At 40.3% G+C, this 17,998-nt stretch overlaps 1 long non-coding RNA gene across 1 annotated transcript; it reads left to right on the top strand.

Moving 5' to 3' along the window:
* Positions 1-11,735: 11,735 nt before the first annotated feature.
* Positions 11,736-14,089, top strand: LOC144581884 (uncharacterized). The gene is made up of 2 exons (XR_013533301.1): positions 11,736-11,860; positions 13,716-14,089. It is a non-coding gene; the product is annotated as an uncharacterized LOC144581884 (long non-coding RNA).
* Positions 14,090-17,998: the final 3,909 nt, after the last annotated feature.

The following is a 17,998-nucleotide window of genomic DNA, read 5'->3' on the forward strand; positions in this document are numbered from 1 at the left end:
TCATTGTCAGAAAACTAATTCAAAAAGAATTCTAGGCTGGTCCCATGTAGTAGTGTTTACAACTAATTGATCACCACCAGTTACAGATTTTTTCATTTTTTCTCCAATCCCACTGCTTCACTTGACAGCTTTAATAATAATAAGAACAAGTATAATCATTCTATTGTGTGTCAGTAATAGCATCTTTCTCTATTAAGGAAAAAAAATCTTGATTGAACTTATTTCTCCCATTTTTATCTCCTCCAGAAAATTCTAATGAAGAAGGCTACTCAGCTAACAGTGTTTCTGGCAACCAAATAGAAAATAGACGTACAAATCATTCAAGTCAGTTCCAGATAAAGAACTTTTACCTGGAGACAGCCATAAACTGCTCTTGATGTTGTATTTGTTTGATTTCAAGTGATAGAAACCCAAGGAGTTCTAAAACAAGCAAACCAAGCAGAGATGCCATTGAGTCTAATGAACAACTGGAACCAGGGCTCTAAACCCAGAGAGCAATCCCCTTTGGGCGCTCTTTGTTTTGACTCTATTGGCTTTCATTATAGATTGGCTTTCTCTATTATTACAATACATTCAAAAAGCATAAAAGAACTAGAAAAATGAGAATAAATTAAACCGAAAGTTAGCAGAAGAAAGAAAATAACTAAAACAGAGCAGAACTAAACAAAATTGAGACAAAAAGAATTTTTTAAATCAACAAAATAAAAAGTTGGTTTCTTGAAAGGATGAACAAAATTGATAGGCTGCTGGCTACATTAGAAAAAGTAAGAAAATCCAAATAAGCGCAATCAGAAATGACAAAGATGACATTACAACTGATCCCACAGAAATACAAAAGATCCTCTGAGACTACTATAAACACCTCTATGTGCACAAACTAGATAATCTAAAGGAAATGGATAAATTCGTGGATACACATAACCTCTCAAGATTGAACCAGGAAGAAATTGAAACCCTTAACAGACCAATAATGAGTTAAGAAACTGAATTGTTGGGGGGGGACTCAAGATGGCGCTGTGAGAACAACCCAGGATTGGAGCCCGCGTTGAATTCGCAAACGGTGAGTCAGTGCTGCATTTCCAGACTGATCTTTGTTGCCCACAGAACGGGGAAACTCCCAAGTATAAAAAGACACGGGACGCCAGGCAGTAGGTCTGCCTGGCGAAGCCGGCAGCCGGGGCGGCGGCGGCCGGCCCTACCCAGCAATCCCCACAGGGCGCGCTTGTCCGGGTGCCTTGTTGAACCGGCAACCTGAGACTTGAGAGGGCTGGACTTGAGACTGAACGAGACTTGCACAGTAGCCCAACCCAGGGGATTGCAGGGACAGATCGTTTGGGATACCCAGTGGGACGAACAAAACCGCGATATCAAACTATCCCGGGCAGACGGTCCGAGACGCTCTGTGGGGGAGGGGCGTCCACCACTACGGAGGCAACCTGCCCCAACTGATATACACGCCCACTGCTGAGGCAGCCAGCCGTTGCCGAGGCAACCCGCCCCAACTGAGATACACGCCCACTGCTGACGCAGCCAGCCGTTGCCGAGGCAACCCGTCCCTACTGAGATACACGCCCACTGCTGACGCAGCCTGCCGTTGCTGAGGCAACACGCTACAACGAAGAGACTCCGCCGCAGGGCGTGGCGGAGACCACAGCCTAGCCGGCAGGAACAGCGCGAATCACACAACAGCTGGGCGGAGCCTCGGCAGCCAAACAGTGGCTAGTCTGCCTTTGAGCTGGGCAGGACACCTGATCGGACATCCAAAAATAAAGCCCAAACCCCTCAACACAGAGCATTTGAGAAAAAAAAAAGGGTTGTTTAATGAGCTGTGTTGCAGCAGAATCAAACATAGCAGCCTAACAGCCCTGAATGAACAACAGAGTGCACAGCTCAGCAATTAAACCCCTATAAAGTACAAACTGTCTCCTCAAGCAGCTCCCTGACCCCTCTATATCCAAAAGACTGTCATTAGGCAGGCATCATCCTGGGACAAAGATAGCAGAAAAAGAAACTGGTAGCATCCCTCGCTGTGCCACGGCTACTAGAGGTGCACCCCAGACAAGCAGGGTCTGGAGCGGACCTCAACAGTCGTACAGCGAAGGGGCTAGACTGGTAGAAGGAAAACCAAGCAACAGAAATACTTCATCATCAACATTCTGGGTGTCCACTCAGAGACCCAAACGAAAAGTCAGCAACTACGCAGATGACCAGCAGACAAATCCACAAAGATGGGAAGAAACCAGCGCAAAAAGGAGGAAAACACCCGAAACCAGAACACATTGCCTCCTAGAAAGGACCAAGACTCCTCACCAGCAAGGGAACAAAGCTGGACGGAGAATGACTGTGACGAAATGACGGAATTAGACTTCAGAAGATGGATAATGAGAAACTTTTGTGAGCTAAAAGATCATGTATTAAATCAATGCAAAGAAACTAAGAACCTTGAAAAAAGATTTGAAAAAAGATTCGAGGAAATGATAACAAGAATGGATACCTTAGAGAGGAATATGAATGAATTAAAGGAGCTGAAAAACACAACACGAGAACTTCGCGAAGCAAATGCAAGTTTCAATAGCCGAATTGACCAAGCAGAAGAAAGAATATCTGAAGTCGAAGACCAACTCAATGAAATAAAACGAGAAACCAAGATCAGAGAAAAAAGCGCAAAAAGGAATGAACAAAGTCTCCAAGAAATGTGGGACTATGTGAAAAGACCTAACCTACGTTTGATAGGTGTACCAGAAGGGGACGAAGAGAATGAATCCCAGCTGGAAAATACTCTTCAGGACATCATCCAGGAAAATTTCCCCCACCTAGCAAGACAAGCCAACACTCAACTGCAGGAAATACAGAGAACACCACAAAGATATTCCGCAAGAAGAGCAACCCCAAGGCACATAATCGTCAGATTCAACAGGGTTGAAATAAAGGAGAGAATACTAAGGGCAGCCAGAGAGAAAGGTCGGGTCACCCACAAAGGGAAGCCCATCAGACTCACAGCAGATCTCTCGGCAGAAACACTACAAGCCAGAAGAGAGTGGGGGCCAATATTCAACATTCTTAAAGAAAAGAACTTTCAACCCAGAATTTCATATCCAGCCAAACTGAGCTTCAGAAGTGAAGGAAGAATAAAATCCTTTGCGAACAAGCAAGTACTCAGAGATTTTGTCACCACCAGGCCTGCTTTACAAGAGCTCCTAAAAGAGGCACTACACATAGAAAGGATCAATCAGTACCAGCCATTCCAAAATCACACTGAATGCTAAAGAGCTTCAACATAATGAAGAATCTACAACAACTAACAGGCAAAACAGCCACTTAGAATCAAAATGGCAGTATCAAATTCACACATAACAATATTAACCCTAAATGTAAATGGACTAAATGCACCAATCAAAAGACACAGACTGGCAAATTGGATAAAAATCCAAAAACCATCAGTGTGCTGTATCCAGGAAACCCATCTCACATGTAAGGATACACAAAGGCTCAAAATAAAGGGATGGAGGAAGATTTACCAAGCTAATGGAAAGCAAAAAAAAGCAGGAGTTGCAATTCTCATCTCTGATAAAATAGACTTTAAAGCAACAAAGATCAAAAGAGACAAAGAAGGCCATTACATAATGGTAAAAGGATCGATACAACAAGAAGAGCTAACGATCCTAAACATATATGGACCCAACACAGGAGCACCCAGATACATAAGGCAAGTTCTTAATGACTTACAGAAGGACTTAGACTCCCACACAATAATAGTGGGAGACTTTAACACTCCACTGTCAATACTAGACAGATCAACCAGACAGAAAATCAACAAGGATACCCAGGGCTTGAACTCAGACCTGGAGCAAGCAAACCTGGTGGACATTTACAGAACTCTCCACCCCAAATCCACAGAATACACATTCTTCTCAGCACCACATCACACCTACTCTAAAATTGACCACATAATTGGAAGTAAAGCACTGCTCAACAAATGCAAAACAACTGAAATCATAACAAACAGCCTCTCAGACCATAGTGCAATCAAGTTAGAACTCAGAATTCAGAAACCGACCCAGAACCGCACAGCTTCATGGAAACTGAACAACTGGCTCTTGAATGTTGACTGGGTAAACAACGAAATGAAGGCAGAAATAAAGAAGTTCTTCGAAACCAATGAGAATGAAGACACAACGTGCCAGAACCTCTGGGACACATTTAAAGCAGTCTCTAGAGGAAAGTATATAGCAATAAGTGCCCATATGAGGAGAATGGAGAGATCCAAAATTGACACCCTATCGTCAAAATTGAAAGAGCTAGAGGAGCAAGATCAACAAAACTCAAAACCCAGCAGAAGACAAGAAATTACTAAGATCAGAGCTGAGCTGAAGGAGATTGAGACACGAAAAACCCTTCAAAAAATCAATAAATCCAAGAGCTGGTTTTTTGAAAAGATCAACAAAATAGACAGACCACTAGCCAGATTGATTAAAAATAAAAGAGAGAACAACCAAATAGATGCAATAAAAAATGATAAAGGGGAAATCACCACAGATTCCACAGAAATTCAAACCATCATCAGAGAATATTACAAACAACTCTATGCACATAAACTAGTAAACCTGGAAGAAATGGATAAATTCCTGGACTCCTGTGTCCTCCCAAGCCTAAACCAGGAGGAAGCTGAAACTATGAATAGACCAATAACAAGGTCTGAAGTTGAGGCAGCAATTAAGAGCCTACCTCACAAAAAAAGCCCAGGTCCAGATGGGTTCACAGCCGAATTCTACCAGACACACAAGGAGGAGCTGGTACCATTCCTTCTAAAACTATTTCAAACAATCCAAAAAGAGGGAATCCTTCCCAAATCATTTTATGATACCAACATCATCCTGATACCAAAACCCGGCAGAGACCCAACAAGAAAAGAAAACTTCAGGCCAATATCCATGATGAACATAGATGCAAAAATCTTCAATAAAATATTGGCAAGCCGATTGCAACAGCAAATCAAAAAACTTATTCATCATGATCAAGTAGGATTCATCCCAGGGATGCAAGGCTGGTTCAACATACGCAAGTCTATCAACGTAATTCACCACATAAACAGAACCAAAAACAAAAACCACATGATTATCTCAATTGACACAGAGAAGGCATTTGACAAAATTCAACAGCCCTTTATGCTAAAAACCCTCAATAAACTAGGTATCGATGGAACGTATCTCAAAGTAATAAAAGCTATTTATGACAAACCAACAGCCAATATCATACTGAATGGGCAAAAACTGGAAGCATTCCCTTTGAAATCTGGTACTAGACAAGGATGCCCTCTCTCACCACTCCTATTCAATATAGTACTGGAAGTTCTAGCCAGAGCAATCAGGCAAGAAAAAGAAATAAAGGGTATTCAAATAGGAAAGGTGGAAGCCAAATTGTCTCTATTTGCAGACGACATGATAGTATACCTAGAAGACCCCATCGCCTCAGCCCAAAAACTCCTGAAACTGATAAACAACTTCAGCAAAGTCTCAGGATATAAAATCAATGTGCAAAAATCACAAGCATTCGTCTACACCAATAACAGACTTAAAGAAAGCCAAATCAAGAGCGAACTGCCATTCGCAATTGCTACAAAAAGAATAAAATACCTTGGAATACAACTCACAAGGAACGTAAGGGACCTCTTCAAGGAGAACTACAAACCACTGCTCAACGAAATCAGAGAGGACACAAACAGATGGAGAAACATTCCATGTTCATGGTTAGGAAGAATTAATATCGTGAAAATGGCTATACTGCCCAAAGTAATTTACAGAATCAACGCTATCCCCATCAAGCTACCATTGACTTTCTTCACAGAACTGGAAAAAACCACCATGAACTTCATATGGAACCAAAAGAGAGCCCGCATAGCCAAGTCAATTCTAAGCAAAAAGAACACAGCGGGGGGCATCACACTACTGGATTTCAAACTATACTACAAGGCTACAGTAATCAAAACAGCATGGTACTGGTACCAAAACAGAGATATAGACCAATGGAACAAAACAGAGGCACCGGAGGCAACACAACATACATACAACTATACAATCTTTGATAAACCTGACAAAAACAAGCAATGGGGCAAGGATTCCATGTTTAACAAATGGTGTTGGGAAAACTGGCTAGCCATGTGCAGAAAGCAGAAACTGGACCCCTTCCTGACACCTTACACTAAAATTAACTCCAGATGGATTAAAGACTTAAACATAAGACCTGGCACCATAAAAGCCCTAGAAGAAAATCTAGGCAAAACTATCCAGGACATAGGAGTAGGCAAGGACTTCATGAACAAAACACCAAGAGCATTGGCAACAAAAGCCAAAATAGACAAATGGGACCTAATGAAACTCCACAGCTTCTGCATGGCAAAAGAAACAGTCACTAGAGTGGATCGGCAACCAACAGAATGGGAAAAAATTTTCGCAGTCTACCCATCTGACAAAGGGCTGATATCCAGAATTTACAATCATCTCAAGCAGATTTACAGGAAAAAAACAAACAAGCCCATTCAAAAGTGGGCAAAGGATATGAACAGATACTTTACGAAAGAAGACATATATGAGGCCAACAATCATATGAAAAAATGCTCATCGTCACTGGTCATCAGAGAGATGCAAATCAAAACCACATTGAGATACCATCTCACGCCAGTTAGAATGGCGATCATTAAAAAATCTGGAGACAACAGATGCTGGAGAGGATGTGGAGAAAAAGGAACACTTTTACACTGTTGGGAGTGTAAATTAGTTCAACCATTGTGGAAGACAGTGTGGCGATTCCTCAAGGCCTTAGAAATAGAAATTCCATTTGACCCAGCAATCCCATTACTGGGTATATATCCAAAAGACTATAAATCGTTCTACTATAAGGACACATGTACACGAATGTTCATTGCAGCACTGTTTACAATAGCAAAGACCTGTAATCAACCCAAATGCCCACTGATAATAGACTGGATTGGAAAAATGTGGCACATATACACCATGGAATATTATGCAGCAATCAGAAATGATGAGTTCATGTCGTTTGTAGGGACATGGATGAATCTGGAAAACATCATCCTCAGCAAACTGACACAAGAACAGAAAATGAAACACCGCATATTCTCACTCATAGGTGGGTGATGAAAAATGAGAACACATGGACACAGAAAGGGGAGTACTAAACACTGGGGTCTATTGGGGGGAAAAGGGGAGGGCCAGTGGGAGGGGGAGGTGGGGAGGGATAGCCTGGGGAGAAATGCCAAATGTGGGTGAAGGGGAGAAGAAAAGCAAAGCACACTGCCATGTGTGTACCTACGCAATTGTCTTGCATGGTCTGCTCATGTACCCCAAAACCTATAATCCAATAAAAAATTAAAAAAAAAAAAAAAAAAAAAAAAGAAACTGAATTGTTTAAAAAAAAAAAAAAAGAAAGAAACACCCTACCAACTGAAAAAAAGCTCTAGACCAGGCAGATTCACAGCAAATTCCATGAAACAAACAAACAAGAGATGAATCCTGCTGAAATTCTTACAAAAAAATAAAGGAAGAGGAACTGCTCCCTAACTCATTCTATGAAGGCAGTATCATCCTGACATCACAATCAGGCAAGAACACAACAACAACAACAAAGAAAACTATGAGCCAATATTCTGGATAAATACCGATTTAAAACTCCTCAGCAAAATACCAGCCAACGGAATCCAGCAGCACATCAAAAAGATAATTTACCACAATCAAGTGGGCTTTATTCTTGGGATGTAAGAATAGTTCAACATATGCAAATCAATAAATGTAATTCACACCATAAACAGAATTAAAAACAAAAACCATATGATCATCTTAACAGATACAGAAAAAGCTTTTGATAAAATCCAATATTCTTTCATGATAAAAACCCTCAACAAAGAAGGCATTGAAGAAACATACCTCAAAATAATCAGAGTCTTCAAAGACAAACCCACAGCCAACATCATACCATATGAGCTAAAGCTGAAATCATTCCTTCCATTAACTGGAAGAAGACAAGGATGTCCACTCTCTCCATTTCTATTCAGCACCACACTGGAAGTCCTACCCAGGGCAATCAGGCAAGACAAAGAAGGACAACAGGAAAAGAGGAAGTCAAATTATCTCTCTTCACTGAAAATAACTTCTTTTTCTTTTGAGGCAGGGTCTCACTCCATTGCCCAGTCTAGAATGCAGCAACGCTACCTCAGCTCCCTTCAGCCTTAACTTCCCAGGGCTAAGCAATCCTTAGCCTCCCAAGTAATACATTTCTATACACAGAAAATGCTAGAGATTTTGCTAAAATACTCCTAGACCTGACAAATGGCTTCAGTAAAGTTTCAGGATACAAAAAAATTCAGTAGCAATTTTGTATGCCAATAATATTCAAACCGAGAACCAAATCAAGAATGTAATCCCATTTACAATAGCCAATAAATAAATAAAGTACCTAGGAATACATCTAACCAAGGAGGTTAAAACTCTCTACAAGGACAACTGCAAAACACTGTTGAAAGAAATCATAGATGACACAAACAAATGGAAAAGCATTCTGTTCTCATGGATTAGAAGAATCAATATCATTAAAATGGCCACACTGCACAATGCAATCTACAGATTTAATGCAATTCCTGTCAAGTTACCAATGTCATTTTTCACAGAATTAGAAAAAACTCTTCTAAAATTTATACAGAACCAAAAAAGAGCCCAAACAGCCAAAGCAATACTAAGCAAAAAGAACAGAGCTGGAGGCATCACATTACCTGACCTCAAATTATACTACAAGACTACAGTAACCAAAATAGCATGGTACTGGTAAAAAAAAAAAGAGAGAGAGAGACACACACATAGATCAATGGAACAGAATAGAGAACCCAGAAATAAAGCCACACACCTATAACCAGCTGATCTTGATAAAGCTGATATAAACAATGGGGAAGGGACATCCTATTCAATAAATGGTGCTGGAAAGATAGGCCAACCATAGGCAGAAGAATGAAACTGGACCCCTACCTCTCACATATACAAAAACTCAGGACAGATTAAAGACTTAAATGTTAAGACCTCAAACTATAAAAATCCAGCCATGTATGCTGGCTCATGCCTGTAATCCCAGCACTTTGGGAGGCAGAGATGGGTGGATCACGAGGTCAGGAGTTCAAGACCAGACTGGCCAACATGGCAAAACCCCATCTCTATGAAAAATACAAAAATTAGCCAGGCATGGTGGTGGGCACAGGGTGGTTGCCTATAATCTCAGCTACTCAAGAGTCTGAGGCAGAGAATTGCTTGAACCCAGGAGGCTGAGGTTGCAGTTAGCCAAGATCACACCACTGCACGCCAGCCTGGGAGACAGAGTGAAACTCCATCTCAACAAAAAACAAAACAAAAACAAGAAAAATTAAAAAAATTAAAATCTGAAAAGCAAACCTAGGAAATACTCTTCTGAACACTGATCTATGTGAAGAATTTTATGACTAAGACATCAAAAGCAAATGCAACAAAAACAGTCTGGGCACAGTGGCTCACACCTGTAATCCCAACAGTTTGGGAGACTAAGGTGGGAGGATAGCTTGTACTCAGGAGTTTGAGACCAGCATGGTCAACCTGGCAAAACCCTGTTTCTACAAAAAAATACAAAAATTAGCTGCACATGGTGGCACACACCTGTAATCCCAGCTACTTGGGAGGCTGAGGTGGGAGGATTGCTTGAGCCCAGGAGGTAGAGGCTGCAGTGAGCCAAAACCATGCCACTGCACTCCAGGCTGGATGACAGAGTGAGATATCATCTCAAAAAAAAAAAAAAAAAAATTGACAATTAGTACCTAATTAAACTAAAGAGCTTCTGCACAGAAAAATAAACTATCAACAGAGTAAACAGACAACGTACAGAATGAGAAAAAATATTTTCAAACTGTGCATCTGACAAAGGACTAATATCCAGAATCTATAAGGATCTTAAACAAATCAACATGAAAAAAAAAAAAAGCCCCATTGAGAAGTGGGCAAAGGACAGAGGCACTTCACAAAAGAAGACATACAACCAATAGGCATATGAAAAAAATGTTCAGTGCCACTAATAATCACAGAAATGCAAATCAAACCCACAATGAGATACCATCTCACACCAGTCAGAATGACTATTATTAAAAAGTTAAAAAATAACAGTTGTTGGCAAGGTTGTAGAGCAAAGGGAACACATACACTGTTGGTGGGAATGTAAATTAGTTCAACTCTTGTGGAAAGCAATTTGGAGATTTCTCAAGGAACTAAAAATAGAACTCCCATTGGACCAAGCTCTCTCATTACCCAAAAGAAAAGAAATCATGGTGGCATAAAGACACCTGCACTCATGTTTATTGCAGCACTATTTGCAATAGCAAAGACATAGAATTAACCAAAATGCCCATCAATACTGGATTAAATAAAGAAAATGAAGTGCATGTATACCCATAGAATACTCTGCAGCCATAAAGAAGAATGAAATCATGTCCTCTGCAGCAACGTGGATGCAACTGGAGGCCATTATCCTAAGTGAATTAACACAGAAGCAAAAAATCAAATACCACATGTTCTCACTTAGAAGTGGGAGCTAAGCAATGGGTACACATGGACACAAAGAGGGAACCAACAGACACTGGGAACTCTAAAAGAGGTCAGGGAGGAAGGGAGGGTGGCAAGGGCTGAAAAATTTCCTATTGGGTACTGTGTTCACTGTTTGGGTGATGGATTCAATTGAAGCCCAAACCTCAGCATCACGCAATATATTCATAACAACCTGCATGTGTACTCCCTGAATCCGAAATAAAAATCAAAAAATTCAAGGAAGAGACAGCTCAGCTTGGATGAGGGGTGGGGGTCACAAAAGAAAATGGCACCTCCCACAGTGGCCACATGGGTGAGGACGAGCACAGTTCCCAGAGGAGTGGGTATTAGACATAGACGTCAGCCACCGATGATTTTGGGCAATGAAAACCTAGGTGTTGGTGAACCCTAAAGCTCATTTAGTAAACATTCTTCTAGATCTTCTATACTAAATTATGTAACAAAGGTGAAACAAAAGTACAAACAGGTCAGCACTGGAGAGCAACTGAAGCCTACAACCAATAGGAAAAAACAGCCTGGAATTTGGGATGCCCTTGAGAAATGCTCAAAACTACCATTGGGATATTACAGCTTGGTGCTTCTCTAAATCATACCCTCAAATGAAGGGGTTCTGGAAACGCAAGGCGGATGTTCTCTGATTACAAAACAGATCTACTCATTAGCAAATGATGTTTTCAAGGGTGTGACCATGGCTTTCCCAGATCTTTGGAAAAGAAAGTTTTCCTGTTGCATCTCCTCATTGACCCAAAGTCAAAAATTTCCTCTGCCTTTGTCTAACTTAAACCTGAGTTTTCATATTGAAAAATTTTAGTATGGGAGGCAGAATTCCATATAAAATGGTAATCGATGTAATCCATTACCTTTTAAACATACATGAAAATCAGTCCATTCTTCTTACTCCATGTGGGTCCTGAATGTTTTGCATTTTAAGTACCACAATGTCACTTTTAGTTTAGATGAAGGGCTGGGGACATCGATTCTTTAGAAAACAAATTAAACTGTAAGCATTACTGCTTGCTGCTGTTAAACAAGCTCATAAAACATGTTGGCCAAGTTCAAACTTATTTTGAAAATTGATGTTACTTTTTTGTTTTGTTTTTCAGAATGCTGACTCAGGTGCTGTATGTTAGGAGGGTGAAGTAACACAATAGTTTGCCTCTGACCGAACCAGGTCACCAGTGGTGATTCAAATGAACATGAACATTTTCAGCTAGCAATTATCACATTGGTTCTCCTTGGTGTGTGCCAATTATTCCGGTGAAAATTTCTGGGATTTCCTATTGTGTTTTTAGGCCAAGATTTAATGTTAGATTTTCTATGTGCTCTACCTCCATACTCTATTATTGATAAAGGTAGAAAATCCAGCAGATAAAGGAGCTCAAAATGTGCTGCACTTGATGAGAAGTCAAACTATGAATAAATCAAATGTGAAAAAAATGACAATTGACAAAACTAAGCACATTATGAAAGAATATTTTCTTTGAATTGTACAATTGAGAGTAGAACAAAAAATAAAAGATGATTTAAGCCATACAAAGCAGATGTTGATAACTAACAACAGAAGTAGAAAGTATTTACTTGGGGAATGCCAGACCACTGAAACATTTCTTGCTGAATGCAGATATGGACACATCCAAGTGCATGGATTATTATCTATGCAGCAGTTTATGTTCCTCTTATAAATTTAGGCTTGTCATCATTTTGTTAGTTCTAAAGAGACAGAGTGTATATCTCATACATTAATTTTACCAACAATTACAACTCTCCATTCTGTGCCAAACACTAAGATAATTGCGAGAGATATAACTAAAGTCATGTTCCTGTTCTCAAGAAGTTCTCCATTAAGCCAGGAGACAGATGTGTAGAAAAGTAATTTAGAGGGAGATTACAAACACTTATACAGTCATGTGTTTCTTAATGACAGGAATATGTTCTGAGAAATGTGTCATTAGGAGATTTCATCGTTCTGTGAACATCATAGAGTGTATTTGCACAAACCTATGTGGTGTAGCCTACTACACACTCATGCTATATGGTATATGGCCCATTGCTCCTAGGCTGTAAACTGTGCTGCATGTCACTGTACTGAATAATGTAGGCAATTATAACACAATGGTAAGTGTTGTTATCTAAATTTATCTAAACACAGAAGAGGTACAGTAAAAACACGATATAAAAGATTTTAAAAAAACAGCAATATAGGACACTTACTGCGATTGAAACTTACAGGACTAGAAGCTGATCTGGGTGACAGTGAGTAAGTAGTGAGTGAATGTGAAGGCCTAGGATTGGTGTGTGCTGCCATAGACTTTATGAACAATGTACACTTAGGCTATGCTAAACTTACTTTGAAAATTATTTAATAAATTAACCTTAGCTTACTGTAGCTTTTTTACTTTACAAATTTTAGATTTTTTTTTAACTTTTGGACCCCTTTGTAATAACACTTAACTTAAAATGCAAACACATTGTACAGTTGTACAAAAATATTTCTTTATACCTTTATAAGCTTTTCTGTTTTAAAATTTTTTTAACTTTTTAAACTTTTTTGGTTAAAATTAAAACACAAGCACACACATTAGCCTAGGCCTACACAGGGTCAGGATCATCAATATCACTGTCTTCCACTTCCACATCTTGTCCCACTGGAAGGTCTTCAGGGGCAATAACATGCATGGAGTTGTCACCTTCTATGATAACAATGCCTTCTTCTGTACACCTACTGAAGGATCTGCCTGAGACTGTTTTATAGTTAACTTTTTTTAAAAAGTAGAAGGAGTACACTTGAAAAAAATATATAGTGTAGTAAATACATAACCCAGTAGCATAGTCATTTATTATCATTGTCAAGTGCTATGTATGGTACATAACTGTGTGTGCTAGACTTTTCTATGACTGAGAGTGCAGTAAGTTTGTTCACACCAGCATCACCACCACACTAAGAGTGAAGTTGTGCTATGATGGCTATGATGTCACTAGGCAATAGAGATTTTTCAGGTCCATTATAATCTTATGGGACCACTGTCATACATGCAGTTCATCAATGACTGAAATGTCATTATAGAGCTCATGACTGTAATTTGTTTCCTTCAGGTCTGGGATAAACAGTGGATTATGTAAGAACCCTACCTGACCACAGCCACCAAGATTCCAGGGGTCAGAGCCAGCAGAGCCAGATAAGCAGCACCCTTCTAGGTCACTGCTTTCACTGCGCTTCTTTTTGCCTGGATCCGTCATGCACTTGGTCCTCAGGGAGGACTGTTCAAGGAGCCATGCCTATGTCTATTTCTCCCTATACTCTCAACATAGGAAGAGATGATATGGATGCTGGCGAACAAACAGAAAAAGCTTATGACCACCATAGGAGACAACTGAAAACCTGCAACTTGAATAAGCAGAGTAAAATAGAGCATTTCCTTGTACAGATATAAAGATTACTGAAATAAATAAATTCTGATTCACTCTAATTGACTGTCAGACTTGTTTGTTTTCCTGTCAAGCCCAAGACACTGGAAAATAATTCATCTTCTTATGGGTTTTCTGCCTCAAATAGAACCATATTCTGGTCAGAAGCAATCATTGAGCTCCCTGGCTTGGAGGAAGGTATCAGCTCCCGTAATTAGCTTGGGATCTGGCTAGAGGATGCACACAGCCCACCAGGGACTTTCCTCAAGACCCAACCCTGGACACTCTGCCAACCAGGCCCCTTGGAGGAGATGTCAAAGCTCATGAGAATCTCGGCTTCCCCCAACATGACAGCAAGCTGTCACCAAGGATTCTCTTTCTTTACTCTTTGTACATCTCAATCTCTTTCTTCCTGCTTCCACAACTTCTTCCCAGCCACTTGCATGGGCAGGTGTTAGGTTCTAACTGAGGCTAACAAGGGGAGTTGGTGGGGTGGCAGGTGGCTGGAAAAACACTTGAGGAATTGGAGACCATTTCGACATGGCTTTTACTCTCTCTTTGGGCACAAGTGAGCCTGGGTGTGAGCCTTGGGCACAAGCTGTATATACCTTCTCTCCCTGAGTGCGAGCCATATGTACAGTGTCAGCAGGGTAGTTATACCTTTTACAGACAATAGTGGCTCTGAGCCAAGCATGAGCTCACATGGATGATCATCTAATGCACCTTATGTGGCGTAGTTACATAAAGTGCCTCCCATGGCATGGTTACATACTGTGCAGAGTTGTACACCTGCACTCCAAACATGCTGAGTTATGCTGCACCAGAAGGCTGCCTCAGCCTACTCCTGACTAAAGTGCAGCCATCTCCCTTACAGCAGGTCCAGATACCCTTACCTTTCTCATTCTCAGCTTCTGAATACATTGCCATGTAGAACTGCACATATTCAAGGATGCAATAAGTAACCATGAAACATGAACACAATTTGCTTTCCTAAAGAATGGCTGCAACAGTGATTCACCACGGCTATTCCTCAAACTCAGGGGTGGCAGCTTATAAAACAAAAAAAATAATAAACTGTGGATACTTGGGCCTCACACAGAATCAGCATCTCTGGGAATAAGGAATTTGACTTTCTCCTTAAGCACACAGGAATTTTTGCAGAACAGCCAACACTGAGGGCTAGACTAGATGGTGTTTCTCAAGTTTGCCTGGTCAGAAGAATTAGCTGAGTAGCATATTAAATCCACTGAGGCCCAATCCTTCCTGGAGATCTGAGTTTAATAGGTCTGGATGGGGCCTATCAGTAGGTTTGGAAGCTTAGCAGGATCTCCCAGTGGTTCTTACAATTGAGCATGCCTGGGAAGCAGTGGGCACATGTGGGTTTCCAAAATTTCTCTTGTATAAGAATTACCTGGGGTTCTATTTGAAAGCACAGATTCCTTTGCCCCCATCCAGATGAACACAATGAGACTTCCTGGCTCAGAGGTCTGGCAATTTATTTAACAAAGACCTCCACTTGATTCTTACTATTTGAAAAATGGCAACAAAACCTTGTTGATTGTCAATTTTGTCTTGCCTATAGCATCATCGGGGAACGTGTGAGTGTGTGGGTGGGCGTAAAATACACAAAGATAACATTTATACGTTCTAATACATTCATAATGTACAGCCATCACCACTCTCTAATTCCAGAACATTTTCATCTCTCATCTGGGGACTTCTAAAACATACAGATGCCCAGGCTATACCCTAATCGAATAAATGAGAATCTTTGTGGCAGAACCCACACATCAGAACTCTTTAAAGCATTCCAGGTGATTACAATGTGTAGTCAAGTTTGGGACCACTCAGCATTCCTGCCCTTCATCCCATGGAGGACTCTCATGCTGCTACTCTCTAGTCCTTTAAGTGCAACCTCACATTGCTCTATGCCATTCTGGCATTCTGGTTTTTCCTTCCTTCCTTCCTTCCTTCCTTCCTTCCTTCCTTCCTTCCTTCCTTCCTTCCTTCCTTCCTTCCTTCCTTTTCTTTCTTTTCCTTCCTTCCTTCCTTCCTTCCTTTCCTTCTTTCTTTCCTTCTTTCTTTTCTTTCTTTATTTCTTTCTCTTTCTCTCTCTCTCTCCATATATATAAATTAACCCTTTATCAGACATATGATTTGCAAATATTTTCACTCATTGTATAGGTTACCTTTTCATTCTTTTTACTTAGGACATATAAAGATGCTCAATACCACTAATCATTAGGGAAATGCAAATCAAAACCTCAATGAGATACCACCTCCATACCCATTAGAATGATTACTATAACATTTTTTCAAAAAAAACCCAGAAGTGTTTGCAAGGATGTGGAGAAACTGGAACCCTTATGCATTGCCAGACGGAGTGTAAAATGGTGCAGTTGCTATGGAAAACATATTGTATGACAATTCCTCAAAAAATATTTTTCTAATTAAAAATAGAACTTCCAAACAATCCAGGAATTCCATTAATGAGCATAAAGAATTTAGAAACAGGATCTCAAAGAGGTATTCATATCTGTATACTCATATTCATAGCAGCATTATTCACAAGCATCCAAAGTTGGAAATAACCCAATTGTCCATCAACAGATGAATGGACAAACAAAATGTGGCATAATATATACATGCAATGGAATATTTTTTCAACCTTAAAAAGAAAAGAAATTCTAGGCCAGGCATGGTGGCTCACACCTGTAATCCCAGCACTTTGGGAGGCCAAGGCAGATGGATCACGAGGTCAGGAGTTCAAGACCAGCCTGAACAATATGGTGAAACCCCATCTCTACTACAAATACAAAAATTAGCCTGCGTAATGGCACGTGTCTGTAGTCCAGCTACTCGGAAGCCTAAGGCAGGAGAATTCCTTGAACCCAAGAGGCAGAGGTTGCAGTGAGCCAAGATCGCACCACTGCACTCCAGCCTGGGCAACAGAGTGAGACTCTGTCTCAAAAATAAATAAATAAATAAATAAATAAATAAATAAATAAATAAATAAAAAGGAATTTCTGACACATGCTACAAAATGAGTGAAGCCTTAGAACATTGTGCTAAGTTAAACAAGCCAGTCACAAAAGGACAAATACTGTATGATTGTACTTGTATGATATACCCAGAGTGATCAAATGCATACAGACAGAAAGTAGAAGGAAGGGAACTGGGCATTAGTGTTTAATGGGTACAGAATTTCAGGTTTGCAAGCTGATAAGAGTTCTGGAGATGAATGGTGGCAATGGTTGTACATTGATGTGAATTTACTTAATGCCACTGAACTGTAAACTTAAAATGGTTAAGATGGCACATTTTATGTTAGGCATATTTTACTCCAATGAAACATTTTTAAATAATATTTTAAAACAGGAGAAAAAAAGGTTGTTGCAATAACCTAGGTAAGAAATGACAAGAGTATGAACTGAGACAGTATCAGTGGAGACAGGAGGAAAAGACAAATTTTAAGTATATTTGGGAGGAAAATAATTAAGACAGGATATGGAGATGAGTGAAGAGAGTCCAAGTTTCAAGTCTCGGGAGGTGAGTGGTGGCATTTCCCAAGGTCAGAAGCACAGAAAGAGGAGAATTCCCACTTCCAAAATGCTTTGAAATTTTCCAAAATATTTTTCCATCTGTAATCTACTTTCAACATGAGCTACAAGGAACAAATAGATTTATCCACCCTTTACAGGTGATGAAACTGAGACAGCCAAATATAAAGGGGTCCCCAGAGAAGCTCTGACCGGCCTGCGCACTGGGAGAACAGGGTGGAACCTTGGGAAGTTCCCACCGTTCTGCAGCACGGAGGCGCCTGGCCTCTCCTCTTCCTGGGTGGTACCTGGGACTAAAGCTGTGAGGCAGGAAACCTGCCAGCAAGACTCTCACTTTGCTGAGAGTCCCTGTTTCCCTTTCATTCCTTTTTGCCCAATAAATTTCATTTTTCTCACCTTTCTATACGTCTG

Source organism: Callithrix jacchus, chromosome 3, assembly GCF_049354715.1.
Source record: "Callithrix jacchus isolate 240 chromosome 3, calJac240_pri, whole genome shotgun sequence".
NCBI classification, from domain to species: Eukaryota; Metazoa; Chordata; class Mammalia; order Primates; family Cebidae; genus Callithrix; species Callithrix jacchus.